The 18,165-nt window shown below is 43.6% G+C and overlaps 2 pseudogenes; both read right to left on the reverse strand.

Moving 5' to 3' along the window:
- Positions 1-789: 789 nt before the first annotated feature.
- LOC101697168 (nuclear protein localization protein 4 homolog pseudogene) lies at positions 790-2,753 on the reverse strand (annotated as a pseudogene).
- Positions 2,754-4,339: 1,586 nt separating this feature from the next.
- On the reverse strand, positions 4,340-4,592 carry LOC110344413 (peptidyl-prolyl cis-trans isomerase FKBP1A-like; annotated as a pseudogene).
- Between the last annotated feature and the right edge of the window lie 13,573 nt (positions 4,593-18,165).

Genomic DNA, 18,165 nt, shown 5'->3' on the forward strand with positions numbered 1-18,165 from the left:
GGAGAGAGGGCCAAAGCCCTGGTGCTCACCCTCCCAGCTGTCTGGAGGGGCTGCCTGCCAGGTGAGAGCCACCACTACTCTTGCTCAGCCACCCACATCGCCAGCTGTCACACCTGTGCGGCTTGGTAGAAAAGTCTCAGGCACTGAGGTTTGTGAGGTGAACTGACGAGGGCCCCTGCCTACTCACCACCCTGAACACCCAGAGGGGCTGCACTGAAGGAGGGACAAAGAGGACACTAGCCTAGTCTCTCTGTCTCCCCTTTTGTGCAGTTTTATCTTAAAAATAATAAATAAAAGTCTTCTGGGGCACAAATTACTAATAACTGTTATTACAAGCAATGGAGACTTTAAAATCCCATCTGGTTGCTGGGTGAGAGAAGGGAAGGCAGCCGCTAATTTACAGGTCAAGCCAAGAAGGCTGTGGCCCTCTTGGACAGGGGCCTCTATGCCAGAGCAACAGAAGACAGAGGCAGCCCAGAGCTGCCAACCAAACATACAGCTGGGGTGGGGTGGGGTGTAAAGAACAGAACAGAAAGCACTGAGAAGGGAAAGGGAAGCTGGTGGCAGGAGCCCCCTCCAGGTGAGAATGTGGAGGTGCCCGGTCCTTCCACCATGGTGGGGCTGTGCACTGCACAAGGTGTGTGGGGTGCTCCTGGGCAGGGCTGCTTGGCATTTCCAGTTGGCTGTGTTCAGGCCCAGCACACCCACCAGAGCCACCACTCCAGGCTCAGAGCTGAGAAGCTTTGGTGAGTCCAAGGACACCAGGGCAGATTGTTCTGCCCCTGCAGGGCTGCTGGCTTCAGCCATACAGGGGACACGTAACACTCCTGGCTTCAGAGGGCTGGGCTGGCCCAGTCCACCCAGCAGAGGGCCGGAGCCCTAGGTCCTGGGAAGGCTGCACATCTCACAGTGACCTGTGCCCGGCTGGTTCATGAAGGTGCAGTGCTGACAGGCCCACATGGCGGTGGTGGCAGCGCGTGTGGAGCCTCCAACGGCGCCATACTCATGGAGGCCTGGGAGCTGCAAGCCAACAGTGCTGCACAGCTGCTCAATGGTGGCCCACTGCTCAGACTTCTTCCATGTCTGCGCCAGCTCCTCATTTCTGGTCCTCACTGCCTCCAGCAGCAGGCTGATGCTGTCCTGTAGAGGCATAACTTCATTGGTGACCAGAAACAGCAAGAGGTGGAAATCCGAGATGGTATCCAAGAACACAAATGAGGTATTCTGAGACAAATAGGTGGCCAAACTGTGGAAGTCCTGTGTCTCACCCAGTACATCCCAGTTTTCAATAGGAAATGGATTTTGTGAAATAGAAAAAGTATAAACTGGATCCTTGGGGAAGGTTGTTGTGATGTCTATGATCAGATACACCACAGGTAAGGGCCGGGCCAGCTGGGTGATCTCGTTGCCAGACTTGTCTATATCCTTATGAAACACATCAGGCACGTACTGCTCACTGCTGGATTCCTTGGCATATCCAAGCTCAGGGGCATCCTTACAAGGCAGCAGACATTCATCACGGACCAGCGCCATACACTGACTGGACACCTGGAACCCTTCAAAGTGGACCTGGTTGTCGGGACCACCTGTGGCCACGGCAGTAACAAACTTGGATCCGAAATGGCCATCAGAGGAGAGTCGACAGATGTTGGGGTGCTTGTTTTGGAAGTCTCCTGCAGTGATGCACTCTTCAGAACACAGGAAATAGGTGTCCTTATTTTGACTGTATCGGACTGTGCCCTTTCGGGTATCTTCTGAGATGAGATCTGTGAATATCCAGCCAACCTTCCTTAGGCCAAGTTTGGCAGCAATCTCATCAACTACCTCGGCTTTTGGATCTTCTAGAAGCTCCAGGCTATTCTGTGTACCAATCTGAGGAGGTTCGTAAATTGCTGCCACCTCGGCCCTGATGCCAAGGGGAATGTCTTTGTGCTCCGTGTACCGTCCATACAACTACCCAAAATGCTGGTTCCTGGTCTTTCTCCAGAAGTCAAGGAAGCGGTCAGCAACAGTGTGATTCTCAAACACGATGTTGTCCATGTGTCTGTATTTCTGTCTATTCAGCGTGACGGCGCTGGGCTGGCACTTGGTGCAGATGCCGTTAGGCCACGGGAGGTGTCCCTCACATCCTGACTTAATTTTGCAGCTGATGTTCTCCAAGGCAACGAACTTCCCCTTGTCAGCCCCTGCAGTCAGCTTCCGGATGTAGGCATGGAAGGATATGTGCTTCACAGGAGGCTCCAGGTGGTTCAGGTAGTCCTCATCGAATGGCTCCAGCGGCACACAGTGCACACACTTTTCCAATGGGCCATGGCGGCATAGTTGCGGGTCCCGGCTTCTGTAGATCTTCCCATCCTGCTTGCTGAGGTACTGATCAATCTCATCCTCCAACACATTGGGAGTGCCAAAGGCCTTTACCCCTACTGAGGTTGACGTCTCCATTTCAGAAGAAGGTCCAGCAAGGTTTGAGGGAAACAGGAACAACAAATCGCCATGCTTGATTTTCAGCAAGTGGAGGGATTTGCTGGATGACGCTGTTATCTCTCCAGTCTTGTTTCTATTGATGTAAACTGAGAAGCCATTGTTTTGGAAGCCAAACTCCTTCGCGACCTTTTTCAAAAATGTTGCAGCTGTTTCTCTCTTTGTGGCTGTGATCCGCTTCACCCCATCTGGGGACTGGACACGAATTATGATGCTCTCGGCCATGGCGGCCGCTCCTGGCTCCGGACTCGGGCCCCGGGTGGCCGCCGCCGCCTCTCGCCCCACGGGCCTCACAGCCCCGGCCCCGGCCTCAGCTCCAGCTTTGTCTCTTCCTCCTATTCTTCCTCCCTGTCCCCCACCCTCCCCAACCTCCTCCCCCCTCTTCCCCTTTCCTTCTCCTTCTCCTCATTCCCCTTCCCCTTCTTCTTTCTTTTCTTAGAAAAATCAGCATAGCCGGGTGTTGTGGCACTTGTCTATGATCCAGCACTTGGTAGGCTGAGGCAGAAGGATTGCCATGAGTTCGAGGCCAGCCTGTGCTACATAGTGAGCCAGCCTGAATTACAGAGCAAGACCCTGTCTCAAAAACAAACAAACAAACAAAAAACAGCATAAAGCACTTTTATTACAATAAAAAAATTTCAAAATCATATGTGGTGTGTGGGGGGGAGGGTAGGTGGGAAGGAAAATAAAGCAACAATATCTCTCACAAAATCACTGCACAGGACAGCAAAGAGTGAGAAGGGACTGGGGAAAGAAAAGCCAAGAAACATCTATAGTGAGAGCCAAGCATCAAAAACAGGAGGTGTTGAAGCTGTGATGACCAGAATCATTCTTTTATAAGAACACTCAAATGGGGAGAAAAGAGAGAGAATACTCAAGGCTTTGTGATGATAGCTGGATTTTCATGGGGTCTACAAATAGCACCTTCAATTTAAACTTTGGATTAAAGTTATTAAGATTTGGGAAGTGTAGCTTGATTAGTTATGAGATTACAAATCCTGAAAATCCATTAGAAAAACCACAGGACGGAAAAAAAAAAAAAAGGCCAAGTCATGAAGATGGCTTCAGCGGTCCTTGCTGATCCAGGGACAGATACCTGCATACAGTGTCCAACATCAGTGAAAGACTGCTTTCAAAAGGCAGAGTTCAGCCAGGCACAATGGGGAATGCCTTTAATCCCAGCACCTGGGAGGCTGAGGCAAGAGGATTGCTGTGAGTTCGAGGCCAGCCTGGGCTACATAATGAGAACCTGTCTAAAAAAAAAAAAAAAGACAGAGGTTTCAGGAGAAGTAGGTAGGGCTGTGAGAGGCAAAGACTCTCCCTCCCCCTATTTCAGTTTGGGGTAGGCTTTTAATTTAACCCAAGAACATCTCTTACATGGGAGAATAATTCAGCCCTCAATAGTGTCTCAAATTAGTTATAGCTATGCAGCACAGAAGCAAGGATTTTTAATATATAATGGATGAAAATATCATCAAAAAGTAAAAGAACTTTGCAAACCCTATCCCCCCAACACCAATCCCTATTGTAAAGTTAACCTATCATTTGTGCTGTTAATACTTGACAATATACTTGATTGGAAACTAGATCCAAAATACTGAAACTCAATCTTCCTCACAAAATGAAAACAATATAAAATGAGTAACCTGAGGTTTATGGCATAGAGGTTAGGTAAACACACATTCAAGGAGAAAGAGGCAGTGGAGGCGTGGGAAGCAAAGCTGAGTGACAGGACACGTTCAGAAGGGGTAGATGCTTGTACAGAGAGAGGGGCACATGAGGAAAAGCTCTTCGTGGATTCCTGTGAGCCTCCCACGGCAGATCCAAGAGCAGGGAGCCAAGCCAGAGGCCACTCCTGTCATTCCAGTTTTAGAAGCTCCACATGGAAGACGAGAGAAGTATGTGGTGGGAAGATGCCCATGCCCAGTGGCACTGCAGGTGTAGTCTGGGGAGAAAGTCAGTTTGGCTCTCTAACTCACACTCTTCTGGGCCACCCCCTTCTTCCCAGCTTCAGATCACTGCCTTCTTGCCTAACATAAACTTAAAGGACTTGTTTCTGTCCTGGGAGGAATCTTTTTTTTTTTTCCATCTTCAAGCACCCAGCCAGGCATGGAGCACACTGCAGGGAAGTCTCCTGGGGAGATAGATGGTCTCCACTTGCCCTTCCGGGGCTGTGGAATGCTCTGTGTCTCCCTGTGCGCTCGTGGAATTTATTCTTCTCATGTTCCCACGAGTCTGATAAACTGATAGGCCTGATAAACCTACTCTCTACAGTATAACTAGTTGCAAAAACAAACCCTGTAATGAGTATTTCTTCTTTATTTTCATGTGACTACGTTTATCTCTACATGCATAAAATATTTTGATTTTCTTTTCTCGAATGTGCCACCATGCCTGGCTTTTATCATCTATTTAGATTTCAGTCTGAGTTGTAAAATATCAAAGGGAGCATGAAGCAGCTAGAATGAACACCACTCAAAAGAGTAAAAGCATACTTTGTACGTTCTTTTGGGGGGAAAAGTAAGCTTGATCTTACTTGTACATTGTATAGTTGTGTCATGTCAGGCAGAAACTTAGCTTTGTTGTTGTTTTTATTCGGAGATTAAGTATATTTAAAATTTAGGCACCAAATTGAGAAGGGGTAGATAATGGAGGCTTTGTAATGTGTTGATTTGGCTAGCTTGAACTACATTCCCCAGAATTCCATTCCTGATTGTTTTGGATTATGGTGGGCCACAAGAGACATGTATATGCAGACTTGGAAACCAGAAATGAAGCCACAATCATTTTGTAGTCCATGCTGTTTATTACCTACTGGCTTGCTTCACTGGCACAGAAAAGGCTACCATCCTCTAGATCCTTCTCCAGCATTCCAAACTCTTGGCCTAGGTATAGCTCCTGCAGGATAACAGAATCATGAAGGTCGGAGGCAGTGAGTATCAATATGATTTCAGTTTTCCCTGGTGAGTTCTGGCCTGTATTTGCTCTTCTCTACCTTATATCTGTGTTCCCTCCTCCAGGATTAGTCATGATGACAGCAGTTTTATAGATTGCTTAAACAGTTTCCATAATTGTGTAAGATTATAGTGGTATATGACAACACACGTGCACATCTCAGTAGGTTCTTCTCATCTTGAATCTCTGCTTCTGTAATTAAATCATGGTCTTATTATAACGATTTTATAATTGGGCAAATGCATTGTCTTTTTTGAGTTTGCACTTCCCAAAACTTTATTATTCAGAATGGTATGCTGTATGCTGGTTATGTAGATTTTATAGCTTTTTTGGGGGGGGTACTAGGTATTAAATCCAGAGCCTCACACCTGTTAACCATGTGACTGAGCTACATCCCCAAACCCAGACTTTTGTACTTTGAAGACTAAATGAACTTGTTACTGCTATTTTGAATAATAATAAATTTGATCAGATAGATAGCTCATCCACATTGTTAAGCTTTTCAAGATTGTCTAATTTATAAAAATTGCTGGGCCGGGATTTAGCTCAGTATCACCACGCCTGCCTTGCAAGCACAAGGTCTTGAGTTCGATCCCCGGTACCAGAAAAAAAAAATTGCTATGTGTCAAAAACAATATACTACACATATTTGTTAGAAATATGTGGAGATGGGGCTGGGGTTGTAGCTCAGTGGTAGAGCACACGCCTACCCTGTTTGACGTCTTAGGTTGGAAGGGAGAAGGAGAGGGAGAGAGAGAATAAATTTAACAAGTTGAGTAGTTGCTAACTGATAGGAAGTGTGGTGGGAGTGGAGGATATCAAAATGCAACTGCTTTGGGGATAAATCTTCTTAATATTATGTGTCTCCCTAAACTAGTTACATGAGATTTTTTTTAATTTTTAAAAATTTTATTTATTTATTTATTTTGGTACCGGGGATTGAACTCGGGTCCTTGCACTTGCGCAGCAGGCGGCAAAACCACTGAGCTAAATCCCCGGCCCGAGATTTTTTTTTTAAACCTTAAACATTTATTGACCAGTAGAGAGTGAAGGAACAGTTTCTACAGCCCATCACTTACGTAATTTTAAAACCTAAGCACACAAAATTCACCTGGCTGTGCTGGGTATGGCGAATCCAAGGGCTCTAGTGTGCTGGCCAGGGCAGGGTTTGAGGAGAAGGGTGCCCATGGGGGCTGAAGAGCACCAGGAGAGAATGAAAGTGAAAGGAAATATGAAAGAGAGGTGGGCATGGGCTGGACAGCAGCTCACAGCTCACAGCTGAGCCTCTGCACACAAGTCCAGAAGCGAGCCCCCCAGGCAGAGCCTGGTGAACTGGGCGCCATGCGCCAGTGCCTGGGCTGGAGTGGATGTAGGGTGCTGGCTAGGGTTTCAGACAGTGGTCCCTTCAGGGCTGATGGGCTGGGGCTCAGAGTCTGGGATGGGGAGGTGGGTGCAGAGGCTAGGGTTCAGGATCTGGGATGGGGACTGGAGCTCAGGGTCTGGCACAGGGGACAGGGCAGAGGGCACAGTTGAGAGCTGGAGGACAGCAGCAGGGCCCACTTGCTCAAGCTTGGGGACTGGCCCAAGGGAGAGGTTTTCGACACCTCCAGTTCAGAGCTCCTCGGGTTGGGGCCCCTACTGCAGCCCAGGGAGCTGAACTGGCAGGAGCCTGGATCCTTACCTGGGGACAGTAGCTGGAGGTGGGGAGTCCCTGGGATGAGGAAGTACGCTGGGGTCCAGGGCAGTCGGGTGCTGGCTGCCTGAGTGGAGATCAAAGCTAGAGGTGCCCCAACACCAATCTACAGGCACCGAGGCAGACAGGAGTGGGTGCCCCATCCAGACACCACCACCTCAGGGCACCCATACATGAGCCTAAGGGTTGAGATAGGGGTGTGGTGCAGGCCCCAGGCATGAGTGAAGGGCATGGGAAGCCCCATGACTCCCCTGCCGGGGGGGTGGGTGGGGATGATACCCCGCAGAGTGGAGTCAGTCACTGGCTGGCAGGTGCAGTGGCCCCACACAGAGCTCTGGCCAGGCCAAGGGTCAGAACAGCCACTGCCACTTCCTTCCTGGATGACTGTGCCCATCTTCAGGCTGTCGGATCTTCCAAACCTCACAGTGTCCCGGGTGGCTCCTTGGTGTCCACTTAGTTTTACTAGAATGTTTCTCTCCAGCAGCATCCCTGGAATGCTTGAGGTTTGGGTAACAGCAACTGAAATGCTCTTGGAGGATATCTCTGCTTCCTCTGGCCTTGTCACTGTGGCAGGGCAGGCTGCTCGCACCCCAGGCTGCACTGGACACAGCTGACCACATGAGATGTTTTGATAAAAAAATAAACTTTAAAAAAAAAAACACTCCAGGGCCAGGGATTTAGCTCAGTGGTTCTGCTACCTGCCTTGAAAGCACAAAGTCCTGAGTTCGATCCCTGGTACCAAAAAAAAAAACCACTTTAGGGCAGGGGATGTAGCTCAGTGGTGCCATGCCTGCCTGGCAAGTGCAAGGTCCTGAGTTCAATCTCTGAACAAAACAAAACGAAACAAAAAAAAATTTAGTTACAAAATAGTTTTAATAAAAAGCAAAAGCCATCTCCTATTTGTAATAGGCAGGCAAGAAAAAGAAAATAAGAAAGGTTATCACTTCAGTTGGACAATAGGTTTTAGTACTGGAGGGATTCCAATATAAATTTGAGGAGGAATATGATGCTGTAAGATTTAAAAAGATAAGAGAATGAGCTCTTCTTTCTTGAGGGGTCATTTGCTACAAAAAGAAAATCTTGGCAAAGAATTCCCAGGCTTATCCTTCCTCCCCACTTCTGTGCCTTCTCTTATCTGTATTTACTACAATAAATGAATCCAAATCTCAGGAGTTATTGAACTAAGATTATACATTGAAGCAGTTCCCTTCAGAACTATGTTTCAGAGACTTGTGGAGCATTGAGTTCTAGGACCTGTATAGTAATGGTCATAAAAAATAATTGTCACTTAAGAAAGAATCTCACATGGCTCGATTGTATTCTAGCTTCATTCATTTCCTTTTCATGACTCAATCATTTGGATTTCAGCTCCTTGCCAGTTCTTTTATTTCCCATTTGACCTTTCACTCAGTTATTATTTTCCACCGAATTTCACATAAGAAACAAGATTTGGAACCAAGGATGGTGGTGCACACCTCTAACCCCAGCACTTGGGAAGCTGAGCAGGAGAATCACCAATTCGAGGCCAGCCTGGGCTATCTAGCAATACCTTGTTTAAAAAAAAAACCCACATTAACAAACAAACCCCACAAAAAACAAACAAAAAAGTAGATAAATGAAATCTTTAAATTTACTGACAAAAAAGAATATTATTACAAAAAATTTTATTTTGGTGTGGAGTAGGCTATGCTGGCAGTGAAAAGAACGGTAGATGATTTATCCAAAATCAATGATTGCATCAGATGAGCCATTAAGAAATAAGAGGGATATGCCACTTGCTGGCTTCTCATGTGGTATGGGACAAAAGGAGGTTGACGTGACAATGGCTTGGGTCCTGGGATCTTTTATCAGCATTACATTTTGATTTGGTAACAAAAGTAACCTAGAGCCCCAAAGCTCTCCATAATTTCATAGTGTTAGCAAAGCACATGAGCTCAGACATCAAAAATGGGTTTGAATCCTGGCTCTGCCTCTTATTGGAAGTGTGTGAATTTCCAAAAGTTAGGTACCTAATAAGGAACTGTTTCTTTGTGGAATGGAGATCTGTTTTCTGGGAGGATTAAGTGGGCTGACCTGGTGAAAGGCCAGAGAGAGTGCAATGAAGGGTAACCTTCTCCCCACCACTGCAGCCTTTGTGGATAGCTGGAGCAAACCTGACGGGTTATGCAATTCCTGATTCCCAGATCCCATCCAGGGGAGGAAGGCAGCCAGATCCTTATCAGGAATTTAAACTCTGAGTTTATTTACCCCTTCCTTAGTCATACTTGTGTGCTGTGCTAGGATCATTCTCTTAACCTCTCTGGAACTGAGCTCATTCTTCTGTGGGATGAAGAAATAACAATCCATGCCCTTAAGACACAACTTTAAATAAGAGCCAAGTAATGTGTCTAATTTACAATGCTACCCAAGGATGATAGTGCTCGGAGTTAAAATGTATTTTCAGTAAATGCTATTATTGGATAGAATAATGTCTCCCAAAATGTGAGGTGTGAATTGTGGGTAGTAAACATACCAAGTTAAGCTGGCAAATAACTACAGCATAAACTGACCTCAAAATACATTTGACTTTAATTGCACCAGGAAGCAATTCCTATTTTGAATCTCTAACACTTACTAATTTCATTCTTTAAAAAGAGGGTAGAAGCCAGGTGTGGTTGCTCACACCTGTGATCCCAGAACTTGGGAGGCTGAGGCAGGAGGACTGCTGCAAGTTCCAGGCCAGCCTGGGCTACGTAGTAAGGTCAAGGCCAGCCTGAGCTACATAGTGAGACCCTGTCTCAAAAACAAAATAAAACAAAACAAACAAACGAAAAAAGAGGGAAGAACTCTTGTAATCCCAGCACTCTGGAAGGCTGAGCCCAGCCTGGGCAATTTAGCTATTTAGGGAGACCCTTCCCCAAAAAACAAAACCAGTCTGAGGATGAATCTCAGTGCAAAGACACTGGGTTTAATCCTTAATTCTGTCAAAAAAAAAAAAAAAGAAGAAGAAAAGAAAAAAAACAAAGAAAAGAAAGAAAGTAGGAACTGACTGGGGTTGTAGCTCAGTGGTAGGTTCCTTACCTAGCGTGGTTGAGGCTCTAGGCCTTGTATATAATCCCAGCACTGAAAGAAAAGAAAAAAAGAAAATAGATCAGATAAGAATTCGTCTCTTTTCTTATACCTACAATAATAATAACTAGTATTTTTTAAATTTTTTGGTGTTAGAATAGACTCAAATCAAAAAGGAGAACCTCATTTTAAATCTCATTTTGATCCTGACACAACACTTGGCACATAATAAGTTATCAATAAATATTTAATGAATAAACAAAGAATTGCTTTCCCATGAACATGAAGCCAGGTAGAATCATATTTCATTAGGTAAGGACTTAATCCAAGTTAAGTACCTACTACTTGGCAACTCTATTTGCTAGCATTATTTTTCTTGGCAGTGCTGAGGATTGAATCCAGGGCCTTGAGCTTGCTAAATAAGTGCTCTATCACTGAGTTACACCCCCATCTCAGGTATTCTACTCTATGCTCTTGAAGGATCAATTTGAGAAGGAGATGATCTCTGTCTTCACTAATTTATAGCTCTTTTGGGAGAGATGGCATGTATACAAAACCCAATCAAGAAGGAAAATCACTGGGTTTCTTATAAGGAGAATTGTGCCTCATCCTCCTTTCAGTAATTGTGGAATGTGAAAAAGTCATGCATACAATAAGACACCAGTTTCATGCTGTGTAAACTATGGTTACACTACATGATCTCTAACGTCCCTTTTAGCTATGAGTCTGAAAATGATGCTATGCCTCATTAGTTAAAACTAAGTTTAAATGCTTAATCTTCAGGACTCCAAAGGGCTAGGGGTATAGCTCAATGGGAGAGTACTTGCCTAGCATGTGTTGAGATCCTGGGTTCAATCCCTAGTGCCAAACACATGCAAAAAATTCCTAAATATATATCGGATACAATCTCTTTAATACTTATTTTTCCATGTAAAATTAATAAGCAAAATCACACAGTATTTTTTATTGGCATATACCCACCATTATCTCAGTCTTTGAGCTCATTTATGGGTTTATTTTTATAAAGATAATAATACAAATATTTGCTTTCTAAATTAACCCTAGACCCCAGATACACTGGATGTAACATCCTCAGTCAATTTAGATCTCGAGAGGTCTAAAAAGCAAAAACAAGCAACTCTCGTATTGCATAAATGATGCATACTTTCCAAGCTGTTAGCTTTGTTTGGTCCTGGGCAGTACAGAGTCAAAAACTATAGGGCTGGGGATTTAGCTCAGTGGCAACATGCCTGCCTCACAAGCGCAAGGTCCTAAGTTTGATCCCTGGTACAACCCCCCCCCCAAAACAAACAAACAAACAAAAAAACCCAAAACAAAACTATAGCAATCTTTTTTGAAATTTAACTATGCTAGAAAACAATACAATATTTGTCATTTTGTTTGTCGGTTTTGTGTGTGTGTGTGTGGTTGGTGGTCAGTGTAGCCTCAAACACTTATACAATTTATTAGCTCTTCTGTTTTAAGTGTAGATATCATTGGTTGGTTGTTGCATTAAGTAGATATAATTTCCCTTTATTTATAGGAAGGGAACACTTAGTTTCTTCTCTTACCAAGATAATAAATTTCAGAAATAATGCCGGGGATTTAGCTCAGTGGTTCCGCCGCCTGCCTCGCAGGTGCAAGGTTCCGAGTTCAATCTCAGGTACCAAAAAAAAAAAAATCTACATAGCAGAAGTAAGTTTCTGGGTTTGGGGATATAGCTCAGTAGTAGGGCACTTGCCCACCATGCACAAGACCCTGGGTTCAATCCCCAACACCACAAAAAGCCAGAAAGCCAAACCAAACAAAAAACCAATCATGTAGGAAACTTTCCCAATGTGAAATTTATGTAGTGGTTTGTCTATAACCTTAGAGACCTATATGGATGCAGATCCTGACAGCAACTCACTTGAATTGCCTTAATCTTCTGTGAATATAAACTTTTAGAAGTATCTTTTTTTTTTTTTCTGGTACTGGGGATCAAACTCAGGACCTTGCACTTGCCAGGCAGGCACAGCACTGCTAAGCTACATCCCCGGCCCTGAATAAAAACTTTTAGGAAGAGGTCACAATTTTGAACTGGTTACATTCATGACATCAAGGGAAAGAGACTGTCCAGGAAGTAATGAAATGGTAGTCACAGAAGAAGCCCATCCTTCTAGTATTAAATTATTCTGCAGTTTGGGGCAGAAAAGGGAAAAGTTCAACTCCAAATGAAGTTAAGACTATATACAATGATACAGTGAAAAGTTTTGTTAATATAGGAAAATATTTTATAATCTGAAAATGAAAAGGTAAGACGCAAATTTTTAGATTGTAATCTACTCCCAAATGCTATTTCCATGTGTATGCTTATACTCACTCTTCCTGAATAAAAGAACGTGACAATGATTACTCTATTTCTCTTATGTTTATGTACCTTCCTATCACATAAGAAATGGTGTAAAAAACCAAAACGTATAACTACATGAAAATGCCAGGCTATTAATACAACCTTTGGGTAAGATAAGAGTAAATGGCCAGGTGTGGTGGTGCATGCCTGTAATCCCAGCACTCAGGAGGCTGAGAAAAGGGGATCACTGTGAGTTGGAGGCCAGCCTGGTCTACATTGTGAGTTCAGGGCCAGCCTGAACTACGAAGCGAGACCCTGCCTCAAAAAACAAAAGAAAACAAAACAAAAAAGAGTAAATGGATTGGTAAGTGGTGGATGCTAGTATTGGAGAGTGATTACTCCTCCAATCTGCCTAGAAAGGGGGCAGGAAGGGTAAAAGACAGTAGGAACTTGCATAATTTCTCAGCACATGGGAGGCTAGGAGGTCAGTGCCTCAGAGTGGAAAAAAAAAATGACACCCAGAGCTAGCCATTATTTACTGGGTACACACAATAATTGGAGGGAGTATCAGATGACTTAGGTGGTGGTAATCCTATGTTGATGAGGGTCTCATGGTGATGAGGGTCTTAGGCTGAAGAGGATCTTCTGTTGCTGAGGATGGTGAGATGGGCAAACCATTCTTACAGTAGTAGGTGGGATGAGATAGCGGGCTAAATTAAAGAATTTGTCTTTCCCTAAGGTGAAACCTTTCACTTTTTTTTATTACTACTTGATTCTCCATTCTCCAAGAACCAGGATGTCTTCACCTGATGGACTCTTGCCCTTGAGCATCAAAGTATCACGGGACCATTGAGGCCTCAACTTGTGACCAGAGGCAAAACAGAGTTATGTTTCTGCATGAGATAGCCAGCTCGAGGGCAAGGTGACATTGGGCCTTTGACAACTATAGTCATACTTCAATTATGAAATAATTTTTCCCCCAAAAAATATGTAGAATGGCTCCTGACATGGTAGATTTGGACCTGGATTTGTTTCACTGCCCTACTTCATGCTACCTTGTTTTTCACCAATGAATCCTAGGTTTTGTGACAGTTCTCAGGTAACTAAGTATGTTACTAAGCGTGAAGATAGTCTATACACTGCTCACTGTTGTGAGTATTAAATGGGTTAATTCACAAAAGCACATACATGGCACAGTGTTGAGGGAGGAGTCTAGGGCATGGCAGTGTGGCTGGTGCAGTTGGGCATGACCTGCCAACTGAAGACACTTGTTAACCATGGGCACAGAGTGGCATCTGCAAAGCCTGGCATGAGATCACCTGGCAACCATCTTCTGACACAAGAACATGCAAAAGCTGGCACCTGACGCCAGTCTTCTAGCATGAGATTGAGTGGGACCACCCCTGGCTCAACTGTCAAAGAAGCTATAAAAAACCGGCAGCAATTGAGTTTGTGCCACTGCCCTCTTATTCTTGCAGTGGTCCATTTGGCTTGTAAGATGTACCTTCTCTTTTTCCTTTGAGCACCCTTTTCTCCTTTAGCACTTCTTTTGTGCTTCTTTTCTTTTCCTCTTTGAATTTCTGCCCTAAAATAAACAGCAGTCTCACATTCACCAACTGTCCTAACCAATTCATTGAATGAGACAATGAGAGCCTGGAAAAGACTGCTGATCTCCACTACACCTGATAACTGTGCCTAGCAAGTAACATGGACTCCCAAATTTTACACAGCATCACCAATGAGTACACAAATCATGACACTGTTTTTCATTCCACACCATACTGTGTCAGTTGAGAAAATGATCAGGAAGTGTGTTGGCTAGTGAGAATAAAGTGGGAATTAAACAATTGTATGAAAAAGCCACCAAAATAATTCAGAACTAGGCACTCAAGAACTGGTATTTTCCATGAATTTGTGTGGTATAGTACAAATAAACAGTAATAATAGCAGTTGGCTTAAAGAATTAACTGGGAATGATACAAATGGTGGTATATTAGCCTCAAAACTACATTAACTTTTTTCTTTTGTTCTACTCTAAATATTCAGCAACTAGCTCCAGTGCCAAGTCCTCAATAAATGTGTTTGTTGAAGGTAACAAAATGATTTTGTTTTGAAGGAGAGGGGAGATGATTTCTTACACCTCTTAACTAGTTAGGGAGAAAAGCACAGCTCAATGCCAGGAATCATTTAATTATACACAGACACATTCTTTGAGGTTGATGCAAATGTGACTGGTTTTCAATGGGAAATAAAATATAAAATCTGTTCTTGGAGTTATTTCTAAATGGAACTTGCTCTAATCCTGTTGTAACAAATGTATATGATTAGCATTATTTAATACTTTTTTTTTCGCCAGGTGTGGTGGCGTGAACCTGTAATCCCACCACTCGAGTGGCTGGGCAGAAGGATCGCCACAAGTTTGAGGCTAGGCTAGGATAAATAGTGAGTTCAAGGCCAGCCTGAACTGCATAATGAGACCTCGTCTCAAAAAAACTAAACTCAACTTTTTTTTAGTGTGGTAAATTTCAAAGCATAGAACACCACAAATCAGGACATCACATGTGGCACAAAAATTCCGCATTTTTCTCTAGATCTTCTTGCTATTCTTTTTGTTTGAACAGCTAGCTTTGCAGCAGCTGGATGGATTTTGTTTCCCTGATGTTGGTGGTGTGCTCTTGGGAAAATGTCTTCCGGACAGGTGAAGAAATGTGACATCATCAGAAAACGGACAACCTCCCAGATGTTGCTGCCCTGCCTTGTGATTCTCTTCTAGCATTCTTCAGTCTGAAGTTTATATGGCCAATCATGTGCTCAGGATTGTCCTTCTTAATAAGATATAGGTGTTTGGCCCTGTAATGTTTAGAAGGTGATGAAAGAATTTCTTATAACAAACCTTGTGTCTTTTGCACTCAGTTGGATAAGGAGTGAGCGTCTAATGAGCCTACTCCACTGCTCCATATCTTGTTATGATCCACAATGATACAAGGCTTCAACTTAGTTTTCTTATCAGTTCTGTCCTCTACATCAATCACAGTACCCTTATAGAAGGTTGGCAACATTGTCACCACCTTCTTGTCACACCATTTCAGTGCCATATGTTCACCACAGTAACCTTTTTTTTTCCAGATCATTTGGCATTTGTTTTCTACTCAAATGAGTTGTTCCAACCTCATCAGTCCGGTTTTGATGCAATTCTCTGAAAAGCATGAGAAGTGTATAAAAATTATTGAGGAAAATATAATATCCTTGGGCAAGAAGGTCAATGACCAAGGTAAAAGCAATATGATGACTTCAGATCATCAGCTGAATCTTTCAAATTCATACTGGGCCTTGTGTGAACAAGCATATGCCACACATAACCAGAATGCCTTTTATGAAGTCATGTAGCTTGAGACCAAGTTGTGCTCATTTCACTGGGACATACTGCTTTGGGCTAATTGCCCCTGGAACTGTGTCAATGATTCATCAACTGTAATGTTTCTGTTTGGAGCATATTGAAAACTTATTTACAAGCAAGTTGAACACAAGTTTGTGTATGTTGATTTTTTATTGGTACCAGGGATTGAACTCAGGACCTTGTGCTTTCGAGGCAGGTGCCAGCACCACTGAGCTAAATCCCCAGCCCAGTTGAACACAAGTTTGATCTGCAATGAAATCAGGGCCTTTGACCAGCAGATATGGGAGAATTATTGACAAAATGCAGGCACCGAAGCAAAAGTAAAAATTTTTCACCAGTCATAATTTGCCTGAGATAAGAATATCCAAAAGAGTCCTTGTCAACCAAAACTTCTCCAGCTCAGGTTTCTGCATAGAACTTTGCAGTGCTGTTACTGCAGAAAAACCTTTCAGTTCATCATTGTCAGTGTTTTTCCACTTAATCCCTTCACGGAAATCCTTTGGGACCAGGTGGCTTTGAGGCTAACAAGGAAGTTTGGGTATTTGTTTTGCTGGTAATTTAAAAAGCAAATCCCTCAGTAAAGAACAGTTCAACATACTGCAGTGGGTCAGAGGTACCACTGACATTAACTATTCTGCTGGGTGTGCTGATACACCTTTGATGTGGAATCACTCGAACTTTCAGAGCACACCTGAGTCAGCTGATGGAGGGCTATTTCCAACAGATTTCAAGTTGGATGGAGGCCTGACTCTGCTGTCTTCTCAAACTAGTTGAAAAAATCATCAGAATCATCTAGTCAGGAAAAACTGGATTTATCTAGTAAATCTTTGGCTAACAGCTGTTCCAGAACAATGTTAACATATGCAGGGATATTATGCATTCTAGGATTTGACTTTTTTTTTTTGGTATCAGGGATTGAACTCCAGTCCTTGTGCCCAGGTGGCGAACCACTGAGCTAAATCCCCGGCCTGGATTTGACATTTTTAATGGTCAAGAATATCTTACTTTTCTCATTGCTGAGACAAAATACCTGACATCCACAAATTAAGGGAAGAAGGGTTTATTTGGCTTATAGTTTGTAGAAGTTTTAGTCCATAATTGACTGGCTCTAAGGCAGGGTGGCACATGTCAGAGGGGCAACAGTTCATGGAGGGGGGAGACAGCAGAAGCAATGAGAGAACTTTAACATTGTCTTCCTGCCCCTTTTATCTTATCCAGACTATTTAGGGCAGGTAGCACTCACACCCTTCATCCTAGTGCCTTTGAGCCTAGCATTGCACCATGAATCACACACTCTAGATCCAGCCACCTCCAAAAAGGTCCCACCTCATTTGCATGAGGCTTTGTGGGGACATCTAAACACAAGCCATAACAAAGAATTACTGTATTTTGGAAATAGAAACTACTAAAACTACTAGATACCACTAAATTAGTAAACTATTAAAAACAGAATGCTACACACAGAATGTCTTTTGTTTCCAATGACTATTAAAATAGTAGAAAGATCAATAATAGAGATATTTCCTGGCAAACACTGGGGATAAAGCTAGGAGTTTAACCTTCCAGTGATGCTGGGATAAACGCTGCAGCTGAAAGTGCTGCCAAGTATTCTCAGGGTAAATGGGAAACGGGAATAAACATTTTTTTTTTTTCCTTTTCTTCTCACCCCCCCCCCCCAACACACACTGTTTGAATCCAAGGCCTTCGCATAAGCAACATCCCCAGCCCTTTTAGTTTGGTGGTTTTTTTTTTTTTTTTTTGGTACTGGGGATCGAACTCGGGTTAGCGGCGAAACCACTGAGCTAAATCCCCGGCCTTTTAGTATTTTTATTTTCAGTCAGGGTCTCCCTAAATTAGTGAGTTAGTTGCCCAGGCTGGGCTCAAATTTATGATCCTCCTATCTCATGTTCTCTGTGTATTGGGATTACAGGGATGTGCCACCACACTCGCTTCTGTTAAATGTTTCACTATTTGAAGAATTACACATATAAACAAGGTGAAGTAGCCATGATAAAGTAGACGTGCACTGCGTGTTGTTATTTGAGATCTCTCAAGAGTTAGGCTAGGCAGCTCCTTCTCCCAGGGGTATCTGCCACAGGTTTGAAATTCCCAGCCTTGTATGCCCTCCTTTGGAACAAGGTTTAGAGTAGAAACAAGGGCCATTAAATGCAAATATGTCATCTGTAAAGGGGAACCAATTGCCATCTGGCACACACCAACACACTTATCAGCTCAGATTCTTGAACAGCTCACTTCCCC

Source organism: Heterocephalus glaber, unplaced genomic scaffold (assembly GCF_053883595.1).
Source record: "Heterocephalus glaber isolate CG9 unplaced genomic scaffold, H.glaber_assembly_v1.0 deba00001564, whole genome shotgun sequence".
NCBI lineage: Eukaryota > Metazoa > Chordata > Mammalia > Rodentia > Bathyergidae > Heterocephalus > Heterocephalus glaber.